This window comes from Cataglyphis hispanica, chromosome 3 (genome assembly GCF_021464435.1).
Source record: "Cataglyphis hispanica isolate Lineage 1 chromosome 3, ULB_Chis1_1.0, whole genome shotgun sequence".
Classification (NCBI taxonomy): domain Eukaryota; kingdom Metazoa; phylum Arthropoda; class Insecta; order Hymenoptera; family Formicidae; genus Cataglyphis; species Cataglyphis hispanica.
This window is the reverse complement of record NC_065956.1, coordinates 3,453,875-3,474,197: the sequence shown is the minus strand read 5'-3', so window position 1 is coordinate 3,474,197 and position 20,323 is coordinate 3,453,875. Positions and strand designations below refer to the sequence as shown.

General features: G+C 41.8%; 1 long non-coding RNA gene across 1 annotated transcript in view; it reads right to left on the bottom strand.

Annotated features, from left to right (window-relative positions):
* The window catches only part of LOC126848419 (uncharacterized), a 216,526-nt gene that overhangs the window by 67,497 nt on the left and 128,706 nt on the right, over positions 1-20,323 (bottom strand). The gene's annotated exons all lie outside the window — the stretch shown is intronic.

Here is a 20,323-nt window from a genome sequence, read left to right as displayed (position 1 = left end):
ACAAGTTTGTTACTTTTATCATTTATATTATCAGTTTCAGTTAATACAAAAAGACGCCTGGATAAAATAAAATTAATTAAATTAATATAGTTATTGTATATAATTATAAAATATTTGTAAGATGACATAATTTTGTGATATAGTTTTTCTGATAACAAACACGTTATCATGCAACAAGTTGCTTTAATCTCCCGCGTGTAGCTTGCATTGCAATTTCTTCTATGAATTAACTTAAATAGTTTCTTATCTAATACAGGATATTAGTCCAGGAGAATATAACTTCCTAGGAACGACAACGAGAATACATTCCGCATATGTAATTAAGTATTTAACATGCTGCCGTGCATGAATCCACGGGAAAATTAATTACGAACGATGCTGTAATGACATTAACGCAATAAACGATATTGCAAAAAAATGGCAGTGCGCGGAACCAGACATACCAGACGCTGTATTAACGCATACTTCGATGCCGTCCGTCCGTGTTCAACATCAGTGACCACTTAGCGAAACATTATCGGGTACTTTGGATTCTCTCTCTTTCTCTCTCTCTCTCTTCTCACCTCGCCGAATCGCTTGAGCGTGAAATTGCGGGCGTTCGAAGTATTGTACAATCGCGCCGCGCGGTCATCATGTAACTTTTTTCTCACCATCGTCATCGAAAAATCCCGCACTTGTCGGAGAAAGGAGGGCCAAGCGCCGAGCGCGAGAAAAAAAGAAAGCGGAGACGCAAAGAGAGAGAGAGAGAGAGAGAGAGAGAGAGGCGCACGGCGATTTCATTCCCACGAAAACTGCTCGAACCCATTATCCCCGGCCATTGTTCCGCCCTGATTCCCCCGCCGCGCGGGGTATTATATATCCGCGCGACGATAAATCCCGTGTGCCACGCCGTGCACATTCCGCCGGCGTGCTATATCCGGCCACCCTTGTGAAGGATTCCTATAGGCGCTGTACTCGGCGCGGTAAATAAAATCGGTAAGCGCCGCGACGATTTACGAAGGCGGGCGGGTAACAGGCAGTAACGGTTTCCGCTCCATCAGCCGTAAGCGCGGATGCTCGATGTACCTCGATACACGATAACCGGTACTTCCTTCCGCGTTTTGCCCCACGGCTCGACAGCTTTCCTCGACGACGTCCCTGTCGAAACCTCTATCGTTCGACGAGACTTTATCGTCCTGTATCCGAATAATCTCGCCGCGTTTACGAGCACCACCGGTCCCCTCATTGTTCCTCGGGTCTGTGCCCCGATCGAGACGTCAACCTATTAAGGCGGAGCCGCGTATTTTGTGCCGAGAAAGGCGGACGCGAGGATAACGATCGGATAATGGAGAACTACGACTGACGCGAACGTTTTGCCGGCAATGCACATCTCGGTCTCTCTGATTTACGGCGACAAACATTCTGATTGGAAAAACGTATACGACAAGCGAGTACGATTCAGGATGATTTAGTTACCTTTTGTCGAGTATCCTACATGGCGCGATGAAAAATCAACACTTGGATTCGGATAAAGTGTTATTGCGCGGGTAACAGAAAAAAATTATTCTCTCTTTTGTACTCTCGTAAACAAACTCGTAAAATAAGACTCGTGAACACATTTTAGATACTTCGCCTTTACTATTACTAAAGACTATAAATGTCCGTCAAGACTGTAATCTTACCGGAAAATTATAGCAATGTCATGCTTCTCGGCAGTGTGCACGGCAAAGATTAACGCTCGTTATATCGCGCCGTAATAAAGAACGAGAAACCTGTGAAACCACATCATTTCGGTCCGCCACAAATGTCCCTTCATACCGGGACGACGATTTTTTTATTAGGGACTTCGTTTCACGCTTTACGCCGCTCTCCCGGTCTCTCGTGAAGTATCTCGGCGCAATGACCGAGAGAGATCCTGCGAGAGATCCTCTCATTAATCTCTTGTCGCCAGCGAAGAGTAGAAGGCGTTGACGAATCTCGGTCGGGCGCAAAGTGTACATTCTCGTTACCTCGTCCTCGGCCGTGTCTTCGTGGATGATGATCAGGAACCGAGAGGGAGCCCATCTCCTCCTCCTCTTCTCCCTTACGTCTATCCATGATGCTGCCAGAGTGGGCGAGAATTACAGGCATTGTGTGCGCTGGCCGTTGCGGTAATGCGGTTCGCTGATTTATCGCGGAGGTGAGCCACGAGGAGGTATAGCTAATTGTTCTTGCATGCAGATCCTCTCGCCGAGGCGCGCCCCGGCTCGTTTCCTCGTCGCGACGCTTCGAAATTAATTGTCCGCCACGGTTCTTTTCCCCCTTAGCCCCTTCTTCACCCTCCCCTCCCTCCCTCCCCTCGCAATCGCCCTCGCCCTCGCCCGCTTTCACGCGCTATCTTACCAGCTTTTTTTTGTATTTTTCCCGGGTCCCTTATCATCCCGTGCCCTCCCTCAACTAAACCACGCCGAGTCGCATTCTACGAACGTTGTCGGCCAACCTTTCGCGCTGACCTCTGCATCAGCGGTAACATATTTATTACGGCACGCTAAAGAGAGAGAGAGAGAGAGAGAGAGTTATAATATGTAGATACCAATCTCCGGAAAGTCCTCTATGATGAAAAAAAAACAATGTGCATATAATCGATCGCGGTGTCGAATAATAATCCTACGCGCATTTGTACGGTACTTTAGCTTTTGAAGATCAATCTATTCCTTTCGCGAGAGTAAAGTTTATGTACGCTGTTATTATCAGTTTGTTCTTCAAACATGCTTATTACGGTATAAGTAATACTCGCTTGTCGCAAAGTATTTTTCCATTTCACGAATCTATTGTTTCTTTTGAAACGAGTAATTCGGTACAAAATCGTGGAATGAATTCTAGAAATGAATTACGTGATAGGTAAATTTAAGTTTGACAATTTATCTCTCATACATATTTTCTCGTCTGGCGGTTTTTTACACCGTGCAAAAATAAAATTCGCACGCATTTCGTGCTAAATGTGCGCTGTTTACGGGCCGCAGCCACTCGTCACTAGATGAACGTCTGATTTTTCTCCCGAGTGGATACAGTCGACTTGAGCGTTGCGGCGAGTCGAAAATAGTAGCAAGTGCGAGTCGGAATCTTGGAACGTAGCCGTCGTCGTCGTCGTCGTCGGCTATCCGACGACCCATATTAATGGCGCGCCGCGAACGCGTGTGGTTCAAAGTCGGGGACCATAATGCCCACGCGCGATATGAAAGGCTCTCTCGTCGCAGATGCGCGATTTGTAGCGCGGCGAATGACGCGAGAGCGTTTCCTCCGCAACCTCCGTTCTCCACCGCACCAACGAGTAAAGCCAGTCACCCAGCATATCCAGCGATGAGTAGCCTCGATTTTTCCACGAATATGATAATAACGGCGAAAAAGAGCACTTGAATCGATCGCGGCCACCGCAATTATGGCGAAAACGACGGAACGAAAGCGACGTCCGTTCTGTGCGACGAACCCGAGCAATTTGTTTTGGTGACAAAGCTCGGGCAAAACTTCTTGAATCTCGTCCAGCAAGCTCCGTCGTTATATCCTTCTTCCTCGCTGATGGCTCTCTTTCGTTCCTCTCTCACGCGTACATAGCGAGACGATCCGTGCGAGCTTCGCGATACTCGCCTCTCTTCCACGTCGACATCGTCGTCCTTGTCTACGTAGCTCTGCGCGAAACCGATGGCCCCTGTTTGTCAAGGGGCATCACGGAGGAGGCAACCGTTTGTCAAGGGGATTACACTCGGCCCTTTCTCGCGCCGAGGAATATTAAAATTCCGACGTATCTTCGTCGAGCGTGGCGCGCGAAACGCCTTCGTTGTACATACTTCTCGCACGTCTGCACGGTTGCCTGAGGCCGAGACTTTTTTGTACCCTCGAGAATACTGCTCCGCCTCCCGATGCACATTTCACTGTCGCGGAAAACGCGATATAGCCAAGTCCCGCATCATCTCCGCAGTACGTTGATATTCGATTATCCGATTTTATTACGCTATTAAGTTTTTAAGCAAAAATGCGAATCAAATTCTTGGTATCATCACGTTGCCATTTCGGTTTTGAAACAAGAAGAATGTAAAAGAATGCTTATATATATATATATATATATATATATATATATTATCTTTTTACACATATTAAATTTATAAAAGATTTGCGCAAATTAAATGTACGTTTTTCCATTTATCTTCATGCACGATCAACACGCCATCGTTGATCTGTCAGTTTATATTGAAATCGATCGATCGATCGATTGATCGATCCTTTCTTCCAGTTCACTCACGTTCCCGGCGTGGATTCCAACTGGCTCCGAGCCAGTGATCGCGCACGATCGAATGGCGGAAAGAAAGTCGGCCGAGTGCAACGCACGGCGCTAGTTAACTCCATTATTTATTCGCGCACAGCGTTCGGCCCGGGTCACGGATATACACGTATCGGCTTCTGCAGTGCAACTTGTATATCGTTGGCGAGCGAGCGCATAAGTCGGAGATAAAAGGGCAAATGGGAATGGGAGCGCGTTTTTCCACGGACGAGTTAATTGACTCGACATGCCCGCTCTCATTAATAAATAAAAGCAGTTAAAACAGGACGTTACGTTTCATTCGCCGACAGTCTAGCGCGTGCCGTGCCATACCGTGGCATGAGAGAAAAAAAAAGAAGCTTGTGCGCGCATTCGCGACGCCGTGCACGTGGCGACAAAAGAAAAAAAAACACGAGACGGGAAACGCGACCGCTCGTCCGTCCGCACCATGTTGCATCCCGAAACACTGCCGACTCGGCGAATTAATTTGTCCATTTGGAATTCCTGTCTGATACATGTGCGATTGTTAAAAATATATGTGTCAAAACATTGACAAAAGCATGAAAAATTCGTAGACTATTTTACTATTTCTTCCGAGTATCTGTGCATAATTTTCTTAATGATTTGGAAATTATTTAAGTTTAAAGTTTGTATTGATTTTTATGAAAAAACGCACATTAGCACTTATTGACAAATTTGACAAGAAAAAAAACACATTACCAGTGAAATAAAGTTTTTCACGTGTATTAATAAAATTTTAATAAATATTTACAAAGCTTGATTTGAATCGATTTACTCGTTTAGAAATTATAGCTAAATGCTTATAGCAATTCAAAATCTTTTTGTAAATTACTTGGTTTTCTTTGTTTCTTGATTTCAGGGAGTATTCCCGACTAAAAGTTTCTATCTTAAAATAGAAAAAAAATATCAATTACAACTATTTTCTTTTATAAAAACGTTAAAAAACGTATTATTTTGTAATATTTTAATTCTCTGTAATCCAAAATTATTTAATTTTCCAGACAATATAAACATAAAAAAAAATTTATTTTTTTTATTTTAACAATTTTTTACTATTATTGTGAAGTCAAAACATTAGGATGCGATTTTATTTAACATTTGTGAACGTGACGTAATTTACACACACACACATTATCAGAGAATTTTTAGAATCTCGATATAAACTTTAAAAATTCTACATTTAAAAGCCAATTATCGCATCCGACGTGTACAAACATTAAGTGAAATCATATCTCTTATATTGACGCATACATGTCCTCGAATATACATAGGAAAAGCGCGCGAGGATGCACATTATGTGCCTTGGAGCCGCGTAATCGCATCTAATTCAGAGAGTGATATATCTTAAGTTATTATCTCACATATTACGAGAAACGCGCTATCCGCCATTAAAACAGTCGCGCGCGCGCCTATATATATTACGTGGGATTGTTCAAACAGATGACACTGGCATTCTAACGCTAACTAGCTCGCGCGCGACATAACGACGCGTAACCGACGCTCATCTTATTACTGACGCCAACCGGTTTCCCGGATGGCATTTCGAATGTCCTGGCAAATGCTTCGATTTCCATGAAGTTACGCGGAAAAATATTTTATCTAATGTTATATCAGTTAGACTCGCTCTGTTTGCAGATAACTCATAATCCATGCAACGTAGGATCGATATCTCGTATCTGCCAATCGGAGCTCTTTATAAAGATCTGCCAGTAGGAAATCGCTTCCTCGCTGGCCGCTTTACTCGCGGTTACCGCCGGATAACACGATCGATATATGGAAATGCCGCGAACGCCAGCTGCAAGGCGGCGTGCAATCGCTACGCGCCGTCCTTTGCATGCGTGTGTAAAAGGAAACGGTGCACCCGTGTAATCGAGCGTTATCGAAACACACTCGATATCTCGAAGCAAGTCATGTGATTGTTTGCCTAGTGTGTACAGTTACGCTGTCATGAGAGGTTTGTATTGCGCTACACGAGTTAAATCGTTCTCCATAACGAGAAATGTTAGATATTCGGTGAAATCATTTTATTACCTTATGCACACACGTGCAGATTTTATGAAACAAAATTTCATTGTTACACGCATATCTTGTGTCTCTTTTTCCAAATCCTTGTATAACAATAACGTAATTAAAGCAGAATTATAATTGGACGAGAAAATTTATGAAACAATTGTTTTGACACGCGAACAAAGATAAATTCATCCAGTAGACTCAAAATAGATGATCGCGAGACAACTTGAGAGACAACTCCAAGAAGCATCATTCAGTTCTTGGCTTTAACAGGACAGCGACAAATGTTTTCTTCTTCCGTGATAATAAATAGCACTGGCAGTGATGTTTATTCCAAAGACCGATAAGACGCGGCCTGCATCCCAAGAGCGGTATTCTTGGCTAATTGCTCTCGAGATAATGCAACCGCTTCGTAGAGGATATCGTGGCGGATACAGCTCGAGTGTTCGTAGCAATAAGTCCGTCTAAATACTTTATAAAGAGTTTCGCTGAATCCGGCTACCCAAGTTGCCAAGGATATACCTTATATAAAAGAAATCCATTGTTGCGGCAACTTTTAGAGATGCTTTGCGATGGCGTCCGCGCAAAGAAGAAGTTACAAGTTATGCAATCGAAAAGAAAAAGAAACAAGTAGTTTGAAAAGTCAATTAAATGCTCATAATGTTTATTCTAGATTGGACGATAATAAGCGCGACCGGAATAAGTTATGACTTTGTAATAAGTACAAAGAGCCAGCCGGTCTTCTTGCGAGTAGCTTGTGACACGACATTTGATTTGGATTAATGAATGTATTTGTATCACCGTGACCCTTAGTGACAATCGCCTCCTTACTAGCACGGGTCATAAGATGACTCTATTTAAAAGCGATTCTCTTTCTCCACAGCCAGCGGACTTTTGTTTTATCAAATAGCTAATTAGAATCTTAACGTCATCTATATTTACGTGAACTTTGCATTTTATTTTTAATAAAATAAATTTTCAAAAATGATAGTATTTCGTTTTTATAGCAGTAAGAAAATTTCATAGTCAAAATTATAAAAAATAACATTTTGAAAAAAATGAAAAGATATTAGTCCTCTTTTCCTCTCGGGAATGCTGCGGATCCTTCGGTTCCTTCCTCCTTGTAACCTCCGTCTCCGCGACAATTTAGTCGTACCTATCGGCTTGCCTTTCTCTTTTTATAGTCGACCACGTTGCCGCAATAGTTGCTATAGAGATACTCTCTTCGGCTTTTGTTCGGCATCAGGCGACAGCGTGCCCGATTTTCTCCTCTTCGTATGCAACCCTCGCCTCGTGGCTCCCGACACGTTTCTCCTCTCTCCTCTTTCTCGTTTCCCTCCTCTCTTCCTTCTACATTACAGACATTCTAAAACTTTCACGCGACGTTATTCATTCGTCAAGAAAACTCTGTTTCTTGTCCAATCTCAAAGAAAACGTTATAACTTATTTGCGAGCTTTAATCTTTTTTGTTGGATAAGTCAAAATTCTCGCGGAACACGAGTAGCTATAAATTTTTCATCATCAACTGTTGTAGCTATAAAATATTATTTATTAAATATTACTTCTAATTCGTTGTTTTATGATGAATAATGAATTTTGTTTAAAAATATTTACAAAGGAAATATAACAATATAGCAATAAATATGTTATTGTTAAAGGAGAAAATAATTTTTTTCTTAAATTTCAAAATCTGTGAATATATTTTTAGAAACTTTGTCGCCAAAATAATTGTGCACATTAATATAGAATAAATAATAAATAATTGCCTCTAATATTTTCGTGTCGCAAAAAGTAAAATGAAAACGTTCATACTAATCATTTTTCTAAAAATGTTATCTTATATTGTAGTTTATTGCATTGCAGATGAGGATAATATATTTCGTGATCCAGGGGCATTCTAGGATAAGAAAATACTGAAAAAAGACGTTCCCCAATTTATTGAGCGTACCGCATTCATTCACGTCGTCAGCAGGTTGTAATTAATAACCCGTTTAATCAGGCCCATGCGCGTTGGATCTCCAACAGAAAAAGCGCATCCGTAAAAACGCACTGATTTATAGTCAGGCGGGAGAGACAAAATAAAAGCGTGCCGAGGAAGCGATGCGGCTCGGATTGATTGACGTTAAGTCGACCGGCAGACTCGATTATCGTTCGTCTCTCGTCATTAAGAAGAAACATCGTTCGCTTCCTTGGAAGTAAAACTTCCACTTACGCGGATTAAGATAAGTAATTACGTTTTATAGTTTCAGAAGGTTTTCAGATTAATCGATTTTCAGTGAAAAATCAAATAATGCACTACCAATGCGTGCAAACTATTAATTTTCGTATCATTCTGTATTAATATTCGTGCGCTTTCATGAATGCGGCAATGCTGTTGTCGTTCATTTGGAGCATATTATTTCTACATGGAAGTCATTCGAATCAATTAATTGCCTCATTAACGCGAGTAATCGTACGTTGAGTGGAGCGAGCAAAAAAGAAGAGTATAATTTATCATCGAGAGATATAATGCAATTAATGATATTCTTATTATCGATAATATATCTAATTGCTTCGCATTTGCAAATAATGTTTTCCAAATATCGAGATATTAATTGAATATATTGAATTTCAAATTTCCGTTCCCGTGCTCTCATTCACTTTTGCTTCTCGATAACGAGAAGCAGTCCGATCAACTGCGCGCGTTTCAACTCGACGACGACGACGCGTCTTCCACGTCGAGATACGGTGCTTCCTCACAACATTCCCATCTTTAGCAGACTCCCCGACTTGCCGGAAGTCCTTCGCAACATGCTCAAGGGCTTCTATTGTTTCGCAAAGCGCAATACGTGCGGCTACTGTCAGTTGAGCAACTTGTCCGCCGCAATCTCGCCAATATCGTCCGAGTTTGAGCGTTACCTCCGGAGAACGTCAGAACGTATGCCGGAAAGCAACGAACTCGGCGAACTCCGTGAGAGGAGAGACCGGGACGCCGGTGAAGGGGGACTCACGCGAGATAGATCCCATTCAATCCCATTTTCATATGGTCCTCCTCAGAAATTGCCTGAATCTAGGACCATGAATTCTACGAAATCTCGTGACCGGCGTAAATCCTTCGGGGAATTAAATTCCGCGCGTAGAAAGAAAAATCTCGCGAGTATTGCGGACCGTAGATTTTAACCTTTTTAAATCCATTATCAGAATTACATGCTTGCCACCGCTGAGTCGTCGACCGTTACCATCGCTCGCGGTCATTCGACAAAATACGGCCCTGTTACATTGTTGCGCGAAAAAACGAGATTGAGAAAGATCGGATCTCGTGCAAGAAATCTCCGAGCGCGAGACGTGGTATCAATTAAAATTGATGGATGAAAATTTATCGGCGATTGAGCGTCTCCATCAGTTTATCTGCAGCAACATTCGAGATGGATGATGAGAATGCTCGCAATAAGACATCTTACGAGATATAATTTATTAAGCATAAATGTGTAATTATAAAGAGAAATTTTTAAATGTCTATCGATAAATTAGCTGTTGTCATAAATTTAACATGTATGTGCCAAACTAATTTTAGATTAAAAAATTATTATAATAATAATATATAATCAACTATATAAATATATAAAAAACTATCTATAGAGTTTTGTATATTTTTTTAAGACTGTAAAGATTTTAGATATTATAGAAATACTAATTAATATTTTTGAAGAAACTGGTTATCGTCATATTAATATGTAGTATCGTAATGTGTAGTATCGTTGAATAAAAAAAAAATTTTGTTCTATGATAAATTTCCTCTGTAGCTCGATCAGCGTGTAGTCGTAAACGACGGGAAACTTATCTCCAAACTTATATCGAAAGACAAATTATCACATGAAGACATCGATCTTTCTGATTGATATCTGCGGACAAGCCAGAATAGATGCGAGTGGCTGGCCGTTTCGGTAGGCGCGGGAACAAGCGAAAAGAGGAGCGGTGAAATCAGAGGCGGATGAATGGAGATGAAATTTCTAGAGTGCGGAGAAAATCCTCCCGTAAACCAACGCTTTACGTTCGTTGTTGGCGAGCTGGAAAACGTACATCTATTGTACATTCACTGAGAAGCGAATTAAGGCGAATAGATTTTTCCATCTATCCTCGTCTCTTTTTTCTTACAAGCGAGAAATAGAGAGAGAGAAAGAAAGAGAGCGAGAGGAAAAAGACGACGACGCCGGGGCACCACCCGATAGGCAGAAAGAGCACGCGTACGTGCCGGCGTTGCACAAAGGGCCCGGTGTTACCCCGATGCATTGTGCAACGGTCCTGCAATCCATTGCCAGAGCCACGGGACTGTCAAGAGAGCAGTTCTTGGCCCTCTCGACTCCAAGAAAAGAAGAGAGAAAAAAAAAAACAGTGGCACGAAACTGTTCCGTCGACCACACGACTCACGAGCGACGACGTCAAGGTAGACTGAGCGCCGGGCAGAGTGAATGACAAAACGAGAATCGCGTCGGTGGAAGAAGGACAGCGACTAGTATAGGCCTGCAGCTGTCAGATAGAGCGGTCCTCATCAGTGCGCGAAATTAACAAAATCTACACCTGCGATGTGAATACAGATCGTGGGTGTGGACATGGAATTTTTTTCGGAAGAGAAAGAATAGAGGAGGGATATCGATCGCTGTCCGGCACCTTCATTCTCGATTTTTTCTAGAGCCTTGTCGCATCCATCCCTTTCTTTATTCTCGCTCCAACGAAGAACTATCACCGAAAGGATAGACGGACGGACTTCGAACAACCCCATTCGTCTATTAATTCGACCTTTTGTACCGACTATCGATCACTCCCCTCCGCGCTCTGGGGGGCACTATGTATCTCTCTGAGCCATCCTTGATATCCTTTCTCTCTTCGTGCTATCTCCACCCAGGTAAAGCCACACGCTGCGTAACCGAAAGTTCTGCGGCTTGGACCAGCAACCGCGGGAGGTACTCGTCGGTCATGTATTAATTATGTTAATTATGTCAAACACACTCTGAGACCAGTAATGAGAGCTACAGAAAAAAATAACTCTCAGATAAATTTCTCTCAAATATGATAAAATCAAATCGCTGACTATCGTGTCAAGGAAGAATGTCTCAGAATTTCTGCTTCGGCTTTATCATACAACAGACAGTTGAAACGAACGAATATCTTATATTTCTGTCATGAAATTTTACGCTTAATTAAACGTGCAATAAAACATGTCAAATTCGCTAAAATATGTATCTTTCTCAAATACGTCGCATATAACTCGTCACAACAAACTTTTTATTTAGCTTTCCCCATTAACTCTTAAGAAATACTATACTTTCGTCTCCCTTGCCGAACGATACCTTCTCGCGTGTAGTATGACGCAAGAGAAAATAATTTCGTCAAATTCCAAACTAACGGCAACATAATACGAACTCTCGCCTAGCTTCAAAGAAAATTGCATCGGTATCCGACCAATAGCTCGTCTCCTTGAGGCGGATATCTCGTGCGGGCAAAGCCATCGACTATGCACGACGTATTGAAACGTACCGCGCGAGAAGCACGCGGGCGAAGGAAGGGAGAGGGGAAGGGATACCGACGCATTCATGATTGCATAAGTAGCGCAACGGCTTGGTATAAAAGCCTGTTGCACAAATGCATATCCCGCAGCGAGAGCCCAGGGAGATCGCCGAGAGCCTACTCGAGTTACTCGCCGCCGCTCACAATTGTGTCGTCGTTGCGTGTGCGTAAGTCCTACCATTTCCCTTTTTCCCTGTCCCTTTTCCCCTTCTTCCCCTCTCCCTCCACCCCACCCCCCTTCCTCTTGCAAACACAGGCGATTCGCAAACTGCCGTGTAATAGCACAATCCACGGGATTGCAGGGTGGTTCGACGTTTTCAAAATGGAATTCCATGGAAGAGCTCGCGTCGTAGAGAGTGGAGAGAGCTCTCTTTTCCACGCACGTCAGTTTTCCTGATTATTATTATCCACGGTCGTAAACCCATCGTCAATACAATGGAACTTTGCGGCGAGTTAGAGTTTGGATGCGAACATGCATGCGTGCATGCGTACATGCTATGCGCACGCGCTCGCATATGGTAGTTTAATGACGACAACTTTTGTACACCATCGAATAGTCCATTGTTCGCCTCTACAGGCGCGTAGAAGCGCGAATCATAAACTCGTGCTCGTGTTACAATGCGGATCTTTATTTGCAATGCGCCTCGAGGCGAACGACACATACATGGTAGTCGGAGCATTCTTCGGACAGCAATCAATGAAGATCAGTTCTCGTGCCTCTATGAACTACAAAAGATACGTACGATCGTATTCTCGCCTTCTTCAGCGTCGCATTCAATATTAAATTTAGCTATTTTATTTGATATTTTTTTGACGTAATATAGAAAGATTAATGTTAACAACCAGACGCAATACAGTGCTAAATATTTGAACATTTCGAATCTATAAATGTAAAAGTGACTCCGATCCTTTCTGACGTAACTATGTCGTCGTTATTTCACAAAATACATTCAGGAAATAATAATATATCCCGCTGCGAGCACTCGACCTAGATCTCGACTCGGGGTTTAAAAATTTGAGAGCTCGCGCTGAAGATGGAGTATACTTTTGAAAGCTAGTAGTATACTTTCGAGACGCGGTTCAACGTAGCATCGAAAAAACTTCTCGTAACAATCCCATTATATCACGACACAATCGCAACAATCGCGATAATAGAAATAAGCGTTTCTCTACGTGGAACGTTCTCATCTCCTGGGTATTAGCGAGCTAATGAAACGTGAGTTGGATTCAAGTCCGTGGTATCGCGTTTCCGGAAGCTGAGAGGGGTCTACCACCGCGTGTCCTGCCGGCAGCAGGAAGAAGCGCGACAGACGTTTGTAGAAAAAAAGAGACCGAGGGACGTGCGACGCGCGGAATGGGAAGAAACCTGATCAATTTATTTATTAAACGTTTTTCGTGCCTTTGTTGGGGCTGTTGGGTTCCCATGGGAAATACGAAGCGCTTAAATGAGTACCAACGGCGGAGGAGACGAGAGTGAATCATTGCGGGAGGGAGGAAGGAGTGAGAGCGGGATCAGGCGCAGATACCCTCTTTTAATGGAATCAGTGTGGAATTACAGGCGGCCGCCAAAAGTTCGGGATACGAAGCAAAGCTCGATACGCGTGCGATAGCATGAATTTTCATCGGCGGAACGCTTTCCCGTCGATCTTTGTGAGGATGGCGGCTCCTGAGAATCGGACCGGACGCGCGGAGGGACGAGAAAAGAAGCGAGAGGCCGATCCTTCTCCCGCGAGGAGACAGCGGTTCGCCATTAGCGCAATCTAATCGTCGGGGGTCCCTTAATAACAGGTTGGCCTCGGGTTCGTCTCGGAAGAGCTACAACCGCACCCGAAGAAGATAGAGGGAAAGAGAGAGAGAGAGAGAGAGAAACGATACACCGAGAAGCGCTGCCACGAAAGAGAAAGGGAGAACCATGTCGGAGGCTGCGCGGGCTCAAATTCATTCGGTTTCTCGGATACCATTCTGCGCGAGGATCCTTTCTGTAATCTCTCGGCTTCAGCTCAATTAATGCTTAACGACAAAAGCGTCGAAAGGGATCCTCGCTAGAGCGATGAGCGGTGCGTGGGATCGGAGCGAAGAAGCTCGGTAAGAATGCTGCTTCGGAAGATACCGCTAATTGTAAAGCGCTCTCGTACCCGCAAATTGCCGAGCATGCGTTCGAAGAATGCGCGTCGAATCGTTCGGACGAGTTCTTCCTTCCTATGAGCGTTACGAGGCGCATCTCCCGCGTCGAATACGTTCCCTCGTCCTTGGACCGGATCGAGTTAGTCGTCCTGTCTTCTGCGGCGCTCTCGGCTCTTTCCGCCGCTTTCATCCGTGTACCTCCGTTAATTGAAAATCGCGATAGCGGCACGGTACGGAGAAGTAAATAGCACGTTCGGATTGATTGAGTTTATTGAGTGAGTAGACTCACGATGTAATGTTCAATGATACACCGATGTGAATGGGAGTCTGATTGGCAGGCACTCGGCTGCGCGAAAATACACGGTCGTTAAGTCCCGATTCTGATAATGTATAATCGAAATAAATATCGTTTCACTTTAACTCGTGCTTTTCGTCTTTTCAGAAGCCTAACGAGGGATTTTGTTAGCCTTTCGTAAATGCGCTGAAAGTACTGTTATTATATAATATTGATGTGAGATGAATTATTCGTTAATCACGTAAACGTCCAGATTCGTGATTTATCAGTACATTATTTAATATATCGTAAAGAAATGAATTAAAATCTTTAACTAACTTCCCGGCGTATTGCACAATGATTAATGATACGAAAATAAAGTGCGCACTCATTAAATGTTAAAATTGTCATAAACTAAAATCGTTGACACGATGATAAAACAAAAATATGTTTATCGCGTTGAATTTAATACGTCACGCAATATCAATCCAATAAATATTCGTACAAAATCACGGAGTACGTAACAGTTAATAAAATGCTTCTATGATGAAACTCTTATTGAATTCCACACATATAAACAATATCACAAATAATATTTTAGTATTACAAAATCATCGATATAGCCTTTCATCGTCTTTGTAAAAAAAGCTATGCGACGGAACACGACAATTTCTCTCATTTTAAACCTCACAATCCGATACACGTATCTATACGCGGATACAATTTGTTGCACGATTCTTGCCGGAATCCTGTGGGAGCAAGAGCTTTGTCATTATCTCGATAGGTATCGGGGACGCCGCCCAGGGAAAAGCGAGAAGCAGGTACGGCGAGGGAAAGAGCAGGGCTCTCAGTCACAAGTAGAAATTGAGGGAAAGAAATATCTCGTTTCTGAATTATAACCGGTCGACGGTATAAAAATCTCAAGAAAGATGGATCAGCCCTATACTGCGGTCCCTTTCGCGTATAGCCGACGTAATTCGCCTCCTAGGCAGAGCACGGGATGCAATCTGCCAGATTGTGGGGCACACCAAAATTACCGGGTTACGAGAAGAAGTCTTCGTAGATCGGGTCCGGACCGGAGAGTCGTCGGCTTTCAGAAAACCAACGTGCCATTAGCGGCCGTTCTCCCTCGTCCGCTCGTCAATATCCCAACGTGCACGCGGGCGGGCCGCAACGCCGGTAAATAATGCGCCGCGAGAGGGTGTGCCCCTGTGAGACAAAGGGAAGAACTCGGCCCCCTTTTCTTTTCTCCGTAGATGTCGTAATCGCCCGATTTCTAGATCTTAGCTTACGTCACGTGGCCGAGAAGCTTTGTAATCTTTTTCATTGTCAACAGACAATTATTTCGCATCATGGAGAGCTTCTGGGAAATTAAAATTGAAAAAACATGCGTAATGACATTGTCGTCGTGAACAACCTTTAGTTTCGGTATCTGCTCCAGGAAACATCGCGATACAAGATTAAAGACATTAATATTATAACGAGACTCTCGTAGTTTCACATTATTCATAATTTCAAATGACATCGGCTAAGAGATTTTGTAAATGTATGAAAACACGTCGGCGTCGATGAAACAAATGATCGAGTTAAAAGTAACCGTATTATCCATAAAGGCAGCAGGTAAAACGATCGTAAAGCTCGCAGTAGCTATAAAAAAGACAATCAAAAACCTTCAACTATCTTCCCGGTCTATACATTGCCCAATAATGTAAGAATGCCATTCGAACGATCGAACGAAACGCACTGCCCGCATCGTTCGAGCAGATCGAATTTACGACTGGCGCGAGTTTTATACGTGGGATGCCAGAGATTTGTCGGACAACTTATCGAATCCATTAAGTACTATTAGCGAAGCGGACTACGAGAGACATATAGACCTCGAAGAACTGGAATCAATGCACTGCCCATGCTTACCTGCCTAAGTATACCTCTCGACCGAAACGGTGGACGTGTATTTGTTTTAGTTAGGCTCCAAAGGACAGAGAGATCCTGTTCTAGATAAAGGACAATCTTCGAGGGTCCTCTTTCTCTTTGCACGCGGTCAGAATCTATCCTCGAATATTTCGAATGCATCGACTGGACATGGCGTATTCATCTTCTGTCTTTTGGTCCCCTCGATATCTTCGTGAAACCTCCGAGACGCCTAGGTAGGGTACGTCGAGCGAACATTTTTCATCTTGCTCTTTCTCTCCTGGTTTTTTCCTTGCTTTTCTGCTTCTGCTTTGGACCTTTTTTTACGAGAAATGGAACAAGCTCGAATTTCACTCGTGGGGTCTTCGAAGAGACTCGTAATTCTAGATGGCCGACATCGATTTTCCTCTTGAAAATTAATGGATACGCTGACACACGCAAAAAAACTATATTCCACTCTACTGAGTTTCCTACGATCTTACTGCACGTCAATTTCATCGATGCGATCGTACAGCATCCCCGATGAATCGCGTTTCTATTTCGTCTTATCTCTTTTTCAGGTGAATTTTTATTCTGTTCTGAATATATAAAATTTCTGAATTTAATTTCAAAAATATAAGTAAAGAATAAAATGCATAAATAATATATATATATATATATATATATATATATATATATATATATATATATGTATATTATAAATATATTTATCTTGGAAAATATTTGACAAATATATATAATCTGCAAATTATTTTCATATTTTAGAATATTATATTCAATAAGAAAGAATAACAATAAGAGAGAAAGAGAAAGAAAAGAAAATTGATCGCAGAAAGCGTTTTTACATCTTAATCATTTCGTGGATTTTCATAACAAAATATTCTATACATATTTATATATTAAATACGAATTTTTATGTTTATGTAAACCAGCTTGCCTCTTTCACCCCCGATTCAATTCAGCCATAGAATTTTTCGTCTGGTTTTCTCAAGGGGAGAACGATACGGGAACGGCGGCATCTTCGAGTTCCGTTGACCTCCTGGCGAAACGAAACGACCTTACAAGAGTTTCCTCTTAAGAAAAGTAACCTACGAGAGCGAATACGAGAATCTGAGAAAAAAATATTCTACGGCTTGTTGATGCCGTACCTTCGACGAGGTGCTTCTGGGCGAATTCCGCACGAGGAAGAGACTTGTTATGTATCCGAGTCTCGAAATGTACGTTGGCAATTTTTTAGTTTCCGGTTGATAAGGACCGATTTCCGACGCGTTTTTTTAGAGAACGACTATATTTTGACGACAGTGTGCCGCACATCATAAAGTAGCAAAAAAAAGACTTTTAAATGTGAAACGATTTATATGGCATGAGATTTTCAAAAATGAATGTATAACACATGTTACCGCAATTGCCCAAGCCAATTTTTTAACCCCAATCATCCTAAAAATCGCAGAACGCATCACACCATCTTCATTAACAATATCGTAAAAATATATACATAATTATATACCAGTAAACAAAATACGATAAGTACCGATAAATATACTTGTCAAATTAAAAAATATTAATATTTTCAACAAAGGCGATGATAAAAAGCCATTATTTATATTCATAACTTTAAAATAATAAAAAAACCTCTTCGATTACTTACGATAATGACATATGCTCATTAAGCGCATTCGTTGCGCATTAAATATCTATGAGACATTATCATTTGTTGATGATTCGACGCTACCATGTTCCTTTCGAGAAACATTATAACATTTCGAAGAGGAATTCAATAGAATCGTAGGCAAGACCTGGCGACCATTTGGAAGGACTGTATCATGGTCCAGGCATATTCACCCCCCGCTGTTAAGCGGCTTGGTGGCGGCAGACGGGAGGGGGTGTGGCACATGAACACCCTTCGGGATCCTGCGGTCATCCCCGGCCGTCGGCAGCCTTTAAAGCTCCGTGCACAACGAACGTGGGCATTATGCAGACTCGAGGCTACACGGGCCGTTTCGGAACCGCCCCGTAATGGGATAAAAATAACCATGTTTATATAGGATTACGAGACGATCATCTTCTCCATTCGAAACTCTACGTAAAGCTATGACAAAGGGGTTCGCTGGAAGGGTACAATTTTTCATCTCTCTCGCTCGCCATATTATTGTCTATTTAAAAGAACTCTCATTTATCGATTAGAAGTCGTATGACAGAGAAATACAAACGACAAAATACACATCGTGTTACTATGTTATCAAGATCAGATATGAGATTCTTAGTAATTATGAATAACAAATATACATATATGAGAAACAAACAACGATATCTTACTATTAGCGGAAATAAAAATACAAAGACTTTCCGCTGCTTTATATCTGTTTAATTAATATTTTATAAATTATATATATATATATATATATATATATATATATATATATATAATGAAAATATTTAAAGAAAATTATTCAAGTCAATAGAAAGAGCAAATAAATTTAATAGCGATATCGCACGAGATATGTATTTACTTATTATAATTGTCACAACGCGCGCTTATCACATGCATTAATATTCTCATGATCCACATATTTTTAATATTAATTCTTCTCTCTCTCTCTCTCTCTCTCTTTTTCTTACTTTCTTTTTCTCTCTAGTTTAAAATATCTCTCGTACATTGAATGTAAATAAAAAGGAAATCCAGTATTTTCTTTATTTATATTCGACAAATTTCTTTATTTATGTCCGACATAAATCATATGAGAAAATAATACATTCATAAAATGAAAATAAATACAGTGTAAGAAAAATTCTAATCTAATAAAATATCGATAGACGATTAGACGAGCTCAAATCAAAATGTCTCTAATATTTATCGCTCGCTAATGAAAATATTTAAAATGAAAAAGAGAATAATCTTCACAGAAATATATTTTCGCAGAACTCATCTTTCCGGGGAACCCATCCCTTTGCATGTTTTCTTTTACCTGGGGTAGAAAAAGGGAGAGGGCAAAAGCGATATCGAGTTATCGATGAAACTTGTATGTTTGTCTTTGTAACACGTCCGTTAACGAGACACACCGCGAGGTTGGATATCGAGGATTATTTGATTACAATCTCACAAATTTACATGAATTTACTTGCCGGAAGTCTCTCACTAGTTAGCTATTCTCTCTCTCGCTTTCTCTCTCCTTCCTTCCCTTGCACGACCACGATATTATCTTTCTATCTTTTCGACGAATTGATCGGCGGTTAAAGAAGAAGGGACGAAATTGGATCGAGGAAACGCATGAAAATGAATATTATTAAATTATTCTACAGTAATGCCGAATCCAGCAGTAGACATAAATTGATTCAAATGACAATGTCGAATTAGACGCGACGAATTGGGACTATCAGATTGATCAAGATCAAACTAAAACGCGCTTGTATCAGATTTCACGAGTACACGTATATACAGTACCGTGACGAGGTTGAATTTGTGTGTTAATAATGGAGTTGTTTGCGGTGCCCATCTCGACAGTCAATATTTATTTATCGAACGTTGCGATACAAGTACATTGCCACATCGCGCTGATGAGCGGAAAAAAGACGAACGGGAAAAAAGAACCGAGACGAGTAAAAGGATCATTGTAAATAAATGGCCGGCGTATTTATTTGGTGAGAAAGCAAATTCATGCACCGGCCAAAATGCGGATTCTATGCCTGAGTCCCGCTGTCAAAGCAAGAAGGATAGCTCTCCGGTTTCCCAGATTTTGCCTTTTCCTTCGAACCTTCCTCTCATTTTAAATAGAAGCTATGTAGCAATCAAGTTAGCGATGTTTCTTCTCGCTTGATATATGAGTTTCGCGCTATTGTTAATTTAATTTATTCACAAAATATCGTTCACAGATTTAATGCCCAAAATTCTGCATATTCCCTGTCGGAACTAATTACTCGCGGTCTCGTCATACATTTCTAACATGCGTAACCAAATCAAATGCTCCAAAATTCGGCCGCGGTGTCCCTCGAGTAATCGAGGAAACAAGCAGCTTGGACAAACATTCCTACTACGAGGGTATGGCGAAGTGCCATCCGCGACAACCGGATGGGATGAATATTTAACAAAGTCTGCGGCCATCTCTCTGCACACAGAGGTATACACCACCGTCTCGTGCGGCAGTTCGGACAGCACTCTGCGGCATCCG